The 15,263-nt window shown below is 38.8% G+C and overlaps 1 protein-coding gene across 4 annotated transcripts in view; it reads left to right on the forward strand.

Moving 5' to 3' along the window:
* The window catches only part of PARD3B (par-3 family cell polarity regulator beta), a 1,082,106-nt gene that overhangs the window by 750,750 nt on the left and 316,093 nt on the right, over window positions 1-15,263 (forward strand). The window lies entirely within an intron of this gene.

Consider the following 15,263-nt stretch of genomic DNA (forward strand, 5'->3'; position numbering starts at 1 on the left):
ACTCCTGACCTCAAGTGATCTGCCTTGGCCTCCCAAAGTGCTGGGGTTACAGGCAGGAGACCCTATTTCTAAGAAAAAAAAAAAAAAATTAGCCAGGCACAGTGGTGCATGCCTGTAGTCCCAAGTACTCAGGCGGCTGAGGCCAGAGTGTGGCTTGAGCCCAGTAATTCAAGGCTGCAGAGAGCTATGATTGCACCATAAAAGAAAGGCCAGTGCTTAGTAGAGGCATGGACAATGCCTGCAGTCCTTTGTACCAATGTGTTATGAAAATAAATTCTTCCTCTGGCACCACAGGGAAAGTGAGAAGTGGGGAAGCCCTACATGTTACCTCTGGAATACCTCTTTTGAAGCAGGGGAGTCAGGGTAGATGAACCTCATCCCTCTGTGACTCTAGGTGTGCAGTGGCCGGGCCTCTGGGCACATCACTTGTCACCTCCAGAGGCACTGTGATACAGGGGAGATGTCACTGGGTCTGGGCTCCGATGCCCCAGTCTGGATCCGTGACTCTCCACACATGAGCAATGGGGCTTCACACACATTGCTTAGCTTCCCTGAGCCTTACTTTCCTTACTTTTAAAATGAGGCCAGCATACTTGCTCTACTGACCCAGCACAGTTGTGAGATATGATTTCATATACTATGCATTCATTGGCTAGACAGGGCTCAACATGGCACAGTCAGAAAACAGCTTTGTTTCTTCTCTCTCCTTCAAGTATGCACTGTTGAGGCTGCCTTCTCCACACCCTGACATCTCAGCTTTCTGGCTGATAGCTTTCTGGGTGATACACTTTTGGGTAAAAAAAAAAAAAAAAAAAAAGCAACTTGTTTGTCGGGGGCTAAAATGTTCAATCCGATATAAATGAAACCTTTCTTCATTTCTGCCTGTTGGACCTGAACCACAAGGAGCATCCTATGGTATGGTGAGAGGCAGGATTCCACCTTCTCCTATTTCTCAGTCTTTGGAACCAGGAGACAAAGACAAGATTCAATAGGATAGGATTTTACTTAACTGGCATTATCTGGTATAATCTGGCCATCAAGGAACCTTTGTGACTATCTTTGTGGATTTTTTAGAGTGCTCCTTACTATACCAGTCACTAATGTAGGTCATTTGCCCACTGACCTATTCCCCTAAGCCTCTGACCTCAGACATATACCCCTGAGTCTCCTTACCCCAGTTGGTAGACTTCTTGGACAGTGCCAGTTTGAGACAGCTCTAGCTTAACTTACAGCCACAGCATCTACCTGGCTTACTAGAGTTCCTGATCTCCTACCCTCCAAATGATGCAAGTACAGCTTGTTCCCACTGTACCGCTCCTCCTCACCCTGCCATAGAGATGTTCTAACCAGCCTTGCATCTTCAGACTTCTCCAGCACGTCCCACACCAGCTCTGGGCCTCCCCACTCCAGAAGCACACGTCAGACTCTCCCAGGAATGCTGTCATGCATGGGGAAGGGAGGAGGGAGTCAATTTTTGCAAGTCACAAAATAAACAGGTAGGAAGTGGGGTGACAATCCCCTGTTATACAATTACCTCCAAATTCCCTGAGGGGTTTTCTTGTAGCCCGCTTACTTATTTTGTTGGGTGTTAGAGGCAGAAGTACCCCTTTCTATTACTGTCTTTACTCCTATAATTTCTTTTCAAATCAGTTGATCACTATACTTCTATGGGCTGAAGGTGAATGATGGGAGATGATGGTTTAGGGGCCAGTTTGGCCACCTCTTATGAAACCCTTAGGAGATATCTCATGTAAGAATGCTGGGTGTATTTATTGCCAATTGTTCTCATTTTGTGATTGTCAACTGAAATTTCCACATAGAAAGGAAAGTTCCATCATTCCATATATAAGTGACATTTAGGGAATACAAATAATCCTCACAGCAGTGAGCCTTCCCATTACATTTCCAGTGCTCATGAAATGCTAAGCAAGGTTCTTCATGCTCAAAATCTTGGGAGTGATGTTGCCCCTGGATGTATTATGACAAGACTTGCTGCGGTCCTGCTATCACCTGGGCTGAGGTTACCCCAGCAGGCCTGATGTCATGATAGCTGTCTAACTATTAAAAAACAAAATTTCAGCCAGGCATAGTGGCCCATGCCTGTAATCCCAGCACTTTGGGAGGCCGAGGCGGGCGGATCACCTGAGGTCAGGAGTTTGAGACCAGCCTGACTAACATGGAGAAACCCCTTCTCTACTAAAAATACAAAATTAGCCAGGTGTGGTGGTGCATGCCTATAATCCCAGCTACTCGGGAGGCTGAGGCAAGAGAATCGCTTGAACCTGGGAGGCAGAGGTTGTGGTGAGGCAAGATTGCACCATTGTATTCCAGCCTGGGCAACAAGAGCAAAACTCCATCTCAAAAAAAAAAAAAAAAAAAGAATTCAGCTAGGCATAGTGGCTCAGACATGTAATCCCAGCACTTTGAGAGGCTGAGGTGGGCATATCACTTGATCCCAGGAGTTATAAGAAAGCCTGAACAACATGGCAAAAACCGATTTCCATAAAAAAAGGAAAAAAAAAACACAAATTAGCTGGGCCTGGTGGCATGTGCCTATAGTCCCAGCTACTCAGGAGGCTGAGGTGGGAGGATTGACTTAGCCTGGGAGGTAGAGGATACAGGGAACCATGATCCCTTCACTGGACTCCAGCCTGGGCAACAGAGTAAGACCACATCTCAAAAAATTAAAATTAAAAAGAACAAAGTTTCAGCAAATTGAGTTCTAACAATTGAATTGGCTTTTATTAGTGATTCATAAATTGGTCCACATCCCATCTCCAGAATAGAAGGGCATTTGAGTTAGATGAGCAGAAGGTGTGAGCTTCATAGGCAGAAAAAGACTGAAGAAAGCAGAAACAAGGAACAATAAAAGGATTGCTCATTTCCAAATTACATTCCTTATAGGGTTAAAGTAGAGGGACTTTATCATTCCAGTTCATATCACTGGTCCTCCTTTGATTAGTTGCTGGGAATCTCCTATATTTTGGGAAACCGACGCATTTCTAAGTTCAGTTTGATTATGTGGCATGTAGCATGAGTGACTCCATTCTGGTTTGATCTGGTCTGTTGTGGCCTAGTGCAGGAGCTCAAATAATGGCCTCCCATACATTTTTTTGAATATGATCTATAATCTAGTAAATTCCAGATTGGGACAGATGTCTCAATAGACATTTGTCCTGATGGCCTCTGTGGACTCTGTCCTTCCAGTTGCCATTTTGAATTTTAAACTTGCCCATATTCTAGATAATTATTAGGATGGCCAGAATTTATGAACTGTGAGTTAACCATCTTGATGATAATGACAACATGTAATTGAAATATATTTAGATAAGAATTTTGTCTTTGAAGGGATGGAGTTGAGAGGTGAAAATTACAGGCTCTGCCTACAGACTTTCTGAGTTCAATCCTGGCTTCTCTAATTTTCACTTCCATAACACTGAGCAAGTTCTTTAACTTCTTTTGTCTCAGTTTCTTCATCTGACACATGAGAAGTGTAATAGAATTATCATTTTTATGAGAATTATATTTTATTAGATGTAACATGGTTAGACCTGTGCCTGGCAAGTGATAAACATTCAATAAATGTTAATTATTGTAGTAAACATAATAATGACCTCTGAAGGTGTCTACATCCCAACCCCCAGTACTTGTGTAAATATTTTGTTACATAACAAAGGGAAATTAAGATTGTGGATGGAATTAAGGTTGTTGATCAGCTGACCTGAACATAAGGTGATTATCCTGCATTTTCCCCAATATACCCAATGTAATCACAAGGGGCCTTAAAAGTAAAAGAAGAAAAGGTGACTGTGGAAGTGAGGTGCAGAGAAATGTAGTGCTGCCGGCTTTCAAGATGGAGGGAGGCGACCATGAGCCAAGGAATGTGGGCAGCTTCTAGAAGCTAGAAAGGGCGAGGAAATGGATTCTTTCTGGGGAGCACAAGAAAGGAATGCAGCCTAACAACTCTTTGAACCCCTTGGTTTTAGCCCTGTTGTGTTCTTTGAACCACTGTTTGTTGTAATTTCTTACAGCATCAAATCGAAAACTAATATAGTTATCATCATAATTATTTTTGCTACTTTTATAATATCATAGTAATGTATAAGGAAAAGTTTTTTCTTTAAGGTGTTAACAAAAAACACTATTAAAAGATTTAACCAAAGTAGTCTATAAATATAAAAACTGTTAGAGCTTCACATATCCCATTTTCTAGAATATTGCTAAATTAAACCTTAACTTCATATTTTATTTCAGATGATTTGATTTGGCAGGTTCATACTTCATTGCCCATAATACAGTGCTGGTTCTTCCCTTTTATTGTCCAATATATTCTGTATTTTCATATAGTAGAAATCACAGGTCCTGGATTCTTTAGACATTTAGCACCGTGGGCTTTGTTTCTTTCCATGATTTTAGCAAAATTAAGATCTGAAAGGTGGTGTTTGATTTTATCTTCCGTGTAAAAATAGCAACTGTTTTCCATAGCCTTTTGCATGTGAGTTTGTGAGCATATTGGAGTTACTGCTACATGCACATTTTCAGCAACAAAGAACACAAAGCTGTTACCATTAGCCAACAGATTTTGCTTTAATTCTCATCTGTTGCTCAGATGCTATTGACTTAGTTTCTTTCTTATTTAAAAAAAAGATTGATCGCTTTAAGGTTCTCTCGGAGTTAGATGTGTGTTTTAAATATGTATTATTTTTTCCATTATCTGCATTTCTCAGACGCTCTCCTGAAGATAGGGCTTTGGGATGGGTCGTGCAGTTATACCATGTAGAATGGCACCTGGCCAAGGGGGTGAATGAAGATTTAAATCTTGCCTCCCTTTCCTCACCAAGGCTGGCATCATGAAAGTGTGAATGCCTTAGTGGTGTTCTTGTTCTTGTTTGTGAAAAGCTAAGTGTTTGCACTTTTCTGATATTAGCTGGTCCATTTGTGTCAATAATATGTAGTAGCATAGTTTAGCTTACTTCTTAATTTAACCTACTCTTGATCCTTTTGAAAAAATTACGGAGGAGATCTTTAATTAATATCTTTATACATGTTGTCTAATTCCAATATGCTTATACTTTGTTGATTTCAGAATTATCTCCTTGCATGATTCAAGTGTGGTTCTTATATAGGCCGTGAATTATTATTATTGTGGAAAAATATGCAGCTCAAGAGCCTACCAATTTTGTAGTTTCTCTGTATGCACTGTGCTTAAATTTTTTCATTATGTGTTTGAGTTCCATACACATTGTGCTGTTTATGGCACTAACCTGCAGAAAGACTGTTCATAGCCCCTTTCAGCCAAAGGGTGAAGCTCCAGCTCCTTTAAAAGACAAGCCCATTGCTGTCAGTCCTAGGCCACCTTCCTGGGGCCTAGCAGATTTTTCTAGGAGCCAAAGAGAAATATCCTTTGACAAAGAAAATTTTACCTTGTCTAAAGTGGAAAACCCAGAGATTAGTTTCTGATTTCTTACTTAATAACCCTGTCAATCCTTATGTTACTTAAACTAAATTCTGTCATAGATTTATGTTCAAATCCATTTCTTTTTATACAATAGCTGCTGTTGTCTCTTTTTGATATTATAGGCCACTCACTTCAAAAACCTTTGAACTGTCAACTTATTTTGGACACTGAATGGAAAGGTTTGATATGGTTCAGATTCCTTTTTCTACAACTTTTATAAAATTTGATCCTAAAAGGAATAATGCCTTGAAAACTCCTTTTTACTAGACTAATTAAGAACCAAGTACAAACCCTGCCAATAGGAACTTCATCTTTGCTCTTACAATGTGTTTGCCCATATCATTTGATTAGTAACATTTATTGAAAGACTTGTCTTTGCCAAGCACATTCATAATTATTTTTATGCTATATCTATTTTATTGTAATCAATAATTAAACTTATCAATTAATTTATTAAAGCCCTATTTTGTGTCAGGCACTGTTCTAGGCACTTGACACACAGCAACCAAGTCCTGCTTTAACAGCACTTTTCCTGACTTAATAAAGGAAGGAAGGATAAAAGACTTTTGAGTTCATTGTGGTGAGATTAAAACAAAAATAAGCGGCCAGGCGCGGTGGCTCACACCTGTAATCCCAGCACTTTGGGAGGCCGAGGCCGGCAGATCATGCGGTCAGGAGATCGAGACCATCCTGGCTAACACGGTGAAACCCCGTCTCTACTAAAAAATACAAAAAATTAGCCGGGCGTGGTGGCGGGTGCCTGTAGTCCCAGCTACTCAGGAGGCTGAGCCAGAAGAATGGCGTGAACCTGGGAGGCGGAGCTTGCAGTGAGCTGAGATTGCACCACTGCACTCCAGCCTGGGTGAGAGCGAGGCTCCATCTCAAAAAAAAAAAAAAAAAAAAAAAAACCAAGCAAAATATTACATAAACATGTAAACTATTTGCAACAGTGGATTACCCAGGTAGTGAAGGGGATATTCACTAGATATTTCAGGGACAACCCAGTACCCCATCAGCTTGTGGGAATCAATGGTCAATTTACATGGTGTCAAGCAAGACATCCAGGCCACGGCTCTCACGGAATTTACATTCCAGTGAAGGGGAGAGAATAAATTAATCCAAAATAATTGATATGATTCCAAATTGTAGTAGGTGCTATGAAAAAGGTAAAGCAGAAAGAATGGTGTCATCCCACCTTTGGTGACAGTCTAACAGCAGAATCGAGTGCACACTGCACACTGCCCAAGCTACACTGAATTTTCAGCAGATACGTTATCAGACTTTAGCACACTATGGTACTAAAGCCAAATCACTTCATGCCTGCTTTTGTTTTCTTTTTTGCAACATATAAATATGGGAAGGTTATTTTTAAACCAACTCCACATAGAGCTATAACAAAAAACTAACCCAAACTGTGTCTGTTTCAGTACACAAAGCCCTAGGATACCTGTAGTACACATTCTAAGACAGGTGGGCATTAATGTAAATGGTGAACTTGGTTTACAGGTGATTGGATCAACTCTGTTCCTCCTACCCCATCAGCTGGATATTCTTTATTTCTTCGCAACTCAGATAATGCAAGCATACCTCAAAGATAGACTAGTTCGGTTACATAGTTTAGCATCAGACGAAGCTAAATCATGAACCCTTAAAGCAAAGGTATTTTTAACAATCTAGAGGCATCAACTTTTTGTTCCTAAGCTTTGCAGATTTTAAGGCATATATGTTTACTTCATTTTATTCTAAAATATACTATTTTATTTAAACTAGTGAAATTCTATATAAAGACATCCTGCTGTGAATTATTTTAAAAAGAACACTCCTACACACACATCACACCTACCACTACCACCACAAACACCACACCACCAAATTAGCCAAAGTAACACTGAACCTAGTTAAAAATATGTCCCTTAGAAGCTCTGTGGCCTTCACTACCACCAAATTAATGCTGAACCTAATTAAAAATCTGTCCCTTACAAGCTCTGCAGCCTTCACAAGTCCCTTTGAGTTTCAGTCACCTCCTCATCAAGAAACTAACCTCATCAACAAACTATCCTGTCCAGGTTGTTGTGAAATTTAAGTTAAACGGTTTAGGTAAGCAAAGCTGTCAGTATAGTGCCTGACTTGATAGACATTACTTCTTCTTTTCTATCTATCTATCTATCAATCATCTATTTTTAATTGGAAAGTAAAAACTGTCTATACTTACGGTATACAACATGATGTTTTAATATATATATACAATGTGGAATGGCTAAAATAAGCTAACATATACATTACCTCACATACTTTTTTCTTTCGTGGTGAGAACACTTAAAATCTACTCTTTTGTTTTGTTTTGTTTTGTTTTGTTTTTTGAGACGGAGTCTCGCTGTGTTACTCAGGCTGGAGTGCAGTGGCACGATCTCGGCTCACTGCAAGCTCCACCTCCCGGGTTCACACCATTCTCCTGCCTCAGCCTCCCAAGTAGCTGGGACTACAGGTGTCCGCTACCACGCCCAGCTAATTTTTTGTATTTTTTTTTAGTAGAGACAGGGTTTCACCGTGTTAGCCAGGATGGTCTTGATCTCCTGACCTCATGATCCACCCGCCTCGGCCTCCTAAAGTGCTGGGAAATCTACTCTTTTAGCAAGTTTCAAGTACAAGACATATTGTTTTTAACTGTAGTCACCATGGTAAATAATAGATTGCTTAAATTTATTCCTCCTGTCTAGCTGAAAGTTTGCATCCTTTGACCAACATTTCTTCAACCCCTCCATAGCTTAGCCTCTGGTGACCATCATTCTATTCTCTCTTTCCATGAGTTCGACCTTTATACACCTTACATATAAGTGAGGTCATATGGTATTAGTCTTTCTGTGTCTGGCTTATTTCACTTAACATAATGTCCCCCAGGTTCATCCATGCTGCTGCAAATGACAAGATTTTCTACTTTTTAATGGCTGAATAGTATTTCTTCCTTTCTTTCTTTCTTTTTTTTTTTTGAGACAGAGTCTCACTCTGTCATCCAGGCTGGAGTGCAGTGGTGTGATCACGGCTCACTGCAACCTCCGCCTCCTGGGTTCAAGCGATTCTCCTGCCTCAGCCTCCTGAGTAGCTGGGGTTACAGGCGCCTGCCACCACACCTGGCTAATTTTTGTATTTTTAGTAGAGACGGGTTTCACCATGTTGGTCAGGCTGGTTTCAAATTCCTGACCTTGTGATCCACCTGCCTTGGCCTCCCAAAGTGCTGGGATTACAGGCATGAGCCACCATGCCCGGCTGGCTAAATAGTATTTTGTTGTGTGTTTATACCACATTTCTTTATCCATTCATCTGCTGATGGGCACTTAAGTTGATTCCGTGTCTTGGCTGTTGTGAATAGTGCTGCAGTTAACATGAGAGTGCGGATATCTTCTCGACATACTGATTTCATTTCCTTTAAATACCTAATGGTGATATTGCTGGAGTATATGGTAGTTCTTTCTAAATTTTTGAGCAACGTCCACACTGTTTTCCATGATGGCTGTAATAATTTACATTCCCAACAGTGTAGAAGGCTCCCTTTTCTTCATATCCTTGCTGACACTTATCTTTCATGTTTTTGTTAATAACCGTTTTAACAAGTTTGAGGTGATGTCTCATTGTGGTTTTAATTTGCATTTCCCTGATGATTTATAATATCACTGAGCAGTTTTTCATATACTTTTTGGCTATTTGTATGTCTTCTTTTAAGGAATGATAGACATTACCTCTTGTCTTCCCCCTCTGGCTCCACTTCAGATAGCCAAGACCACCAAATATTACCTTTGTTTCAAGCAAGATATGTTTGGAACCCACTAACTTTTTCTTTCAGATTTTAGATGACCTCTAACTGCTGTTTTGTAATGTAGTTGGGCATGATGCCTATTCTCTAGCCTAGCATAATAAACTACAAAAAGAAGAAATGACATAGCTAAAATCATGCAGTCATTTATATTTTATAAGCTTTGGGTCACCCCTTTCTCAATGTAACCATGAACTGTTTTCAAAGGTTATTTAATGACTTGGTGAAAAGCAAAACCTTCTATTACAGAATACAAATAGAAAGGGACTCAAAAGGATAAAACAGTTTTTTGTTTTGTTTTGTTTTGTTTTGTTTTGTTTTCTTTCTTTCTTTATGTGTTTCAGCCCAGAGTGTGTAGGTGGATTTGGACTTGGTATTCTTAACGCGTGGCTCATAGTTATTTCATCAGGCTGCTCTGAGGTTGTCCTGTAATATATTACCCATAAAGATACATTTTGACTTGGTTTTTAAATTAGGTTAGATAGAGACTGAATACTTAAGTCACCAGGGAACAGGACATCTGTCATACATTTCTCCTCTTTACCTTGATCCCATAACAGCTGTTACAGGTCTCATGTACAATAAATGTAATGTGGCTGCAGCCTGTCATTACCTCTTTTCAGATAGTGATTGTAAAATGCCTGGGTATCCCTTCAACTTTATGGGTATGAAGGGTAACTGAGCTAATGTAGCCAGGCCAATGAAATTTTAACACTCATTTCCCCAAAGGCAAAAGGCCAACAACAGTCTAGAGTTAAGGTGTTTTGCTTCATGAAGTAGAGGCCAGTTTCAAACATGAAATTTCAGATGAAAAATGAAAGCCAAAGTGGGTCAAAGTTCTTAATTCAGCTTCAAGCTAGGTAGAGAAATACATTGACAACAGAGAGCCTTACAGATCAGGGTAAGATGGCTGCATACACTGAGACTGAGACGAATATATGACCATGGCAAAAAATAGAAATTTGCATGTCGAAGGCCACCACCCGTGCAGCCATCCATTGTTCTCTACGGTTATCTATGATTACAGAGGAAAAGAAACGATGCTAAACCATGTTGCAATTGAGTTAGGCTCAATTTTTATCTCTTTGGTTAACTCTGAATTTTCTCTCCTCAGCCCATCTTAAATTATTTACTTTCTCTTTCACAATGTGAGCCATGAATATTTTGTTTCTTCATTTTGTTAATTTGCCAATTTTCCTTTGAGCTAAACGCCCTAGCAATTTTAATTTTTCATTTGGGTTGGAAAGAGCAATGACCCTTTTTTTTCATTATTACTATCACAGGCCTGGGCCCAGAATACTACTTTTTATGACCGGCAGTGTTGAGCCTGTGATGGAATTGCAAAGTAGAGAGTGTAATATACTGATATTGACTTGTGTTAAACCCAGTGGTGTGATCGCTGATAATATTTATATGTTTATGTGTATACATCCTTGCTTTTGTTGGCTTGCAACTAAGCACCAGAGAGAAAAACTAGAACCATAATATGCATAGATTGTGAACATGAGAATGTAAAAAAATGAGAGAGAGTGCTATGTGAATAGGGCAAGTGATATAAAATGATGGCAATAGATGCAAGTATGATAACTAAAAAGTTAAGTATAGATTAAATTTAGATCAAGCACATTTAGCATTGTTTGGTTGGCATTTATTTCTTAGCTAAAAGAGGACCCAGAGACAGATGGGCTAATCATCTGATGGGCTGAGTACAAAGACAGATGAGCTGCCGTGGCGCCCAGCACACACAGTTTGCTTAATATCTGACTTTAATAATATTTTCCAGCTGTCAAGCATATCTGCAAATGTTTGTTTATCATTCTGTTTTTTGAGCACATGTTCATGGAGGGGCAAGGGCATGGATAGGGTTAATTGGTATGAAAATGTACAGGAATCTTGTTTTCAAAATCATTTAAAAATCTGATTGCTGCGTCCGTGCCTTCCCCTCCTACCCTCTGTAATCTTGATTGCTGTGCAACTCTGTTTACGGCTGTCCAAAGCGGTAATGATTTTGTCATACTTATCACAATAAAAAAAATGACCACGTAGAGTGTCAACCAAAAGGCTTATTTATTTGATTCAAACTCTCTTCTCCTAATATGCGTGCACAGCTCCCATTAACGTTAATGTGAATTACAGAGAACACTGAAGAAGGATAGACCCCTTTATCTTATTACTTTTCTTGGATAATGAGGTTTAGATTTGTTAACAGATCAGAACAGAAGTCCAGTGGATAAAATATCGGCTTAACTTTTAAATAAATGGATATGCTAACAGGAACTTACGTAGGCACTAAGGTAGAAGATATACTTGAATAAATAAACTTCATTAGCATTTGAGGTTAAATATTATTTAAGATGCTAGATTAATAAAATGCAAAATATTTCCTAATGGACCTATTTGCATACTCATATTAAATAACTAATAAAGTATATTAACGACAGTTTTATTCATATACATGTAAATATTCCTGAGTTCCTGGTGGGACTGTATTTGCCTAATTTACCTTGTTCCATGTCCAGCTCAATGTCATGTCCTTGTGGGATATTTACTTAATACTATTAGATAATGACATGTATAGATTTAATAATTTGGTTGGGGGGCAAATGGAATCCGTTCTTTGTTTAGTACCTTTTATCTGAGAACTTCAATGTAATTTACTAACATCCATCTTCAAGATGCATGAGAGATGAATGTGGCAAATAGCTTTGCTTTGCATGTAATAAAGAATCAGACACTGAGAAGTGAAGCAGCCTCCCTAGAGCCTGTGAACTGATAGTGATACAAAGACCCCTTTTGACTTTTGCTCCTATGGTGTCAGCATCTAAAAATGCATGGACACCAGCCATGCTTCAGTGTATACTTTCTTAAACTCTGTAGGACCCATACTTATTTTTGCCATCCATTGGATATTCCTGACTTAAGGCAACATCAAACCAGCAATTTAATAACATGAGATGGTTCCTAATGAAGCGAGGAGACCTGAATATTTGAAATAATAACTGTAACTGTTTTCCTCAGAACAGAAAAGAGGTTTCCCAGAACAATTAAAAGCAGATAAGAGATACATACATTGAAAAATAGATAGGGGATATACAAATATTTCATTGCACATTGAGGACTATTATCTCAATCCTGCTAAATAATATCCACCAGGATTTTGGACAGTCCAATTTTGCTTCTCCAGCTATCTGCTGATCATTTTTGCAGTGGCCCTGCCACAACCTCAGCTTCAACATGTCTAAAATCTAATTCAGAATCTACCCATCTAAGTCACCAGCTCATCCTGACTCTCCCAATTCTGTTTGAGGCACTGCCAGGAATCCCTTGATGTCCGGGATGCCTCCCCCTTCCCATCTCCACCCTTCCGTCAGTCAACAATCTTGATATTCACAAAATACTGTCTCTTATATCTGGCCCTTCTTTTCCACTTCCACTGCCAGCACTCTAATTCAATTTGCCGTTGATAACTGGATTGTTGCAATAACTTACTAACTGATTTGCCTGCTTTATTCATTTCTTCATTCCTGTTCATTCTAGGCATAGCTACCAATCATTCATTTGTTCAGTTATTAGATATTTAATGAACATTTTCCACACAAAAACGCAATGTAACGTAGTAGCAAAGAGAGCAGCTCTGAAATTATTCTACTTAGGCTCAAATCCAGCTCTACTTCCTTCTAGCTGTTAGTCTTTCAGCTTACCCACTGTGTGCCTCAGTTTCCTGTCTTGTGAAATTGAAATAATAGTAGCATCTACCTAATAGAGTTGCCACGAGACTAAATGAAATAATAGATGATAAATGCCTGGCACATAGCAAGTTCTTAAAATATAATCCATTCATAGTATTCTGCCTTGGGAGCTGAGATGTTTCCCTGTTACCTAGTGGTTCTCAAAGTCTGTCTGTACCCTAGGATCATCTACAGAGCTTGTTATAGATTCCTGGGTTTCATTTTCAGGCTCTAATTCATTAGGTTTGATATAAGACCTGGGAATCTCTGATGGTTCTAATGCAGCCAGTCCCAGGGACCTCTAGAAAAATCATACTATTTAGTTTGGCATTCAATGCTCTCTATATTCTTGTCCCAGTTTGTTTGTTTGTTTGTTTGTTTTAGCGTTTCTCTCTCCAACTTTCCACTCTAACCAGGTTATTCACTCATTCTATTCACTGTTACCCAAAACAAGCTTTGCGAAGCCCTAAGATAATACCGTCACTTAGAATGACCGTCTTCCTCTGAGGCCTGCCAGGCTTCTGAAAGCCACTTCAAGCCCCATCTCCTTTATGAATTCTTTGATTTGCATTTCTCTGTTTCTCATCAAATTTTTTCTTACAATCTGAGTTTTTCCATTGAGTACTTCCCATAGGCCTGCTTGGTTTTTAGTTTTGAGTTTACACATCTGTCTGGTGCCCTTAATGAAATTGTAAATTCCTCTAAGCAGAGGGACTTCCTCCACAATGTTTTTCTCTGTTTTGGCCCCTAATAATCTTTTTGCTGAGTGACTGACTGGTTTATATGGTGTGCTAATTGGAGTGGATTTATTTGGACATTAATGTGTTGTGCTCCTTTAGTCATTCTTGATAATAGTATTGAAAATAATGAAAACAGTGGAAGTGGTTCAAAAATAAGAAAGAGGGTGAGCTGCATTGGGAGTTAATTTTTTTTTTAATTTCTGCTTGAAGAAAAGGTTGAAGGATGAGTTAACTGGCAATAGTAACCAGCTGTTCTCCATTTCCACTGAGGACAGTGCTAGAGAAAATGGGCCAAAATCACTAACAGGAAAAAATGAGGTTAGATATAGAAAAGAAGACAGTTCTTAAGCACTGGAATGAGGTTTCTGAACAGGTTGTAGAATTGACCTCCCTGAAGTACTTTAAAAATAGGAAGGATAAATATCCATCTAAAATGATATGAAAAAGACTTGCCAATCAGCTCATTATTTGAATATCTATTAAGCACTACTCTCTGGGAAAACCCAGAAAAAATATACAACATGATCCTTTTACTTAAACTCAGTATCTAATTAAGATGACCCATAAATATGAAATCATTAGCAGTGAAAATAGGATTTAAAAGTAAGAGCTAAGCTGTTAGGTTATCACCATAATTGGAGTTTAAATTCAGATATATGCCCTTCTCTACCTCTCTATTCCTGAAAAACCTACTCCAGGCCTTTTTTTAAATGAGTGAATTTTCAATGTCCTCTTTCAAACTGCATTTCTAGGTAAAATGGAGAAATTTCCGATCTTTTCTGAAATAATTTATTCAACACTATTGAGCAAACAACTGCTAAGTATACAACAAGCATGTCGTGATAAATATAAAACTAATCTTTTATTTTTTTCTAACATCATCTTTCATTCATCCAACAAATATTGATTACCTAATAAGTATAGTCTTAGTACTTGGTTGGGAGATACCACAGTAAACAAGACAGATGTCATTTCATTATACTCAAAATCTAGTGCCCACAGCCTTTCCTCAAAGTGTGGTAGGGCATATAAGTTATAATAGTAAAATGCCATAAAATTGACTAAACCCCTTTAGATAACCAGAGCATCCTTGAATTACATAAATGATGGTTAAACCACTTACAGTGTACTCAGTAAAAATACTGAATAGTAAGATGTCTGGATTTCCAACCTTAATTCTGTAACTGCCTTCTTGAGTGAAAGTTTTTCTTCATCTGGAAGATGCATACTTCTTACCTACTTGCAATATGTGTATAAATTATCATCATGGTCATCATGTATTTGGTCATTGGTTGAAACTGATTATGGGGCAGGTATGTCTATGGGCTAAAATAGAAAGGGATTGGTTAGCTGAAAAGTCAGTTTCACAAAGTGAAATGGCACTGAATTCAGGAAAATAGACCAAGACTATTAACTTGTCAAAATGGAAAATATAGCCTTTAAATAGATTCATACACCTGGTGCCCTTTGGTTTGAATTAGGGTAACCAACTCATCCCAGTTTGAACACTGAAAATCTCTTCCCCAGGA

The sequence above is a fragment of the Symphalangus syndactylus genome, chromosome 8 (genome assembly GCF_028878055.3).
Source record: "Symphalangus syndactylus isolate Jambi chromosome 8, NHGRI_mSymSyn1-v2.1_pri, whole genome shotgun sequence".
Classification (NCBI taxonomy): domain Eukaryota; kingdom Metazoa; phylum Chordata; class Mammalia; order Primates; family Hylobatidae; genus Symphalangus; species Symphalangus syndactylus.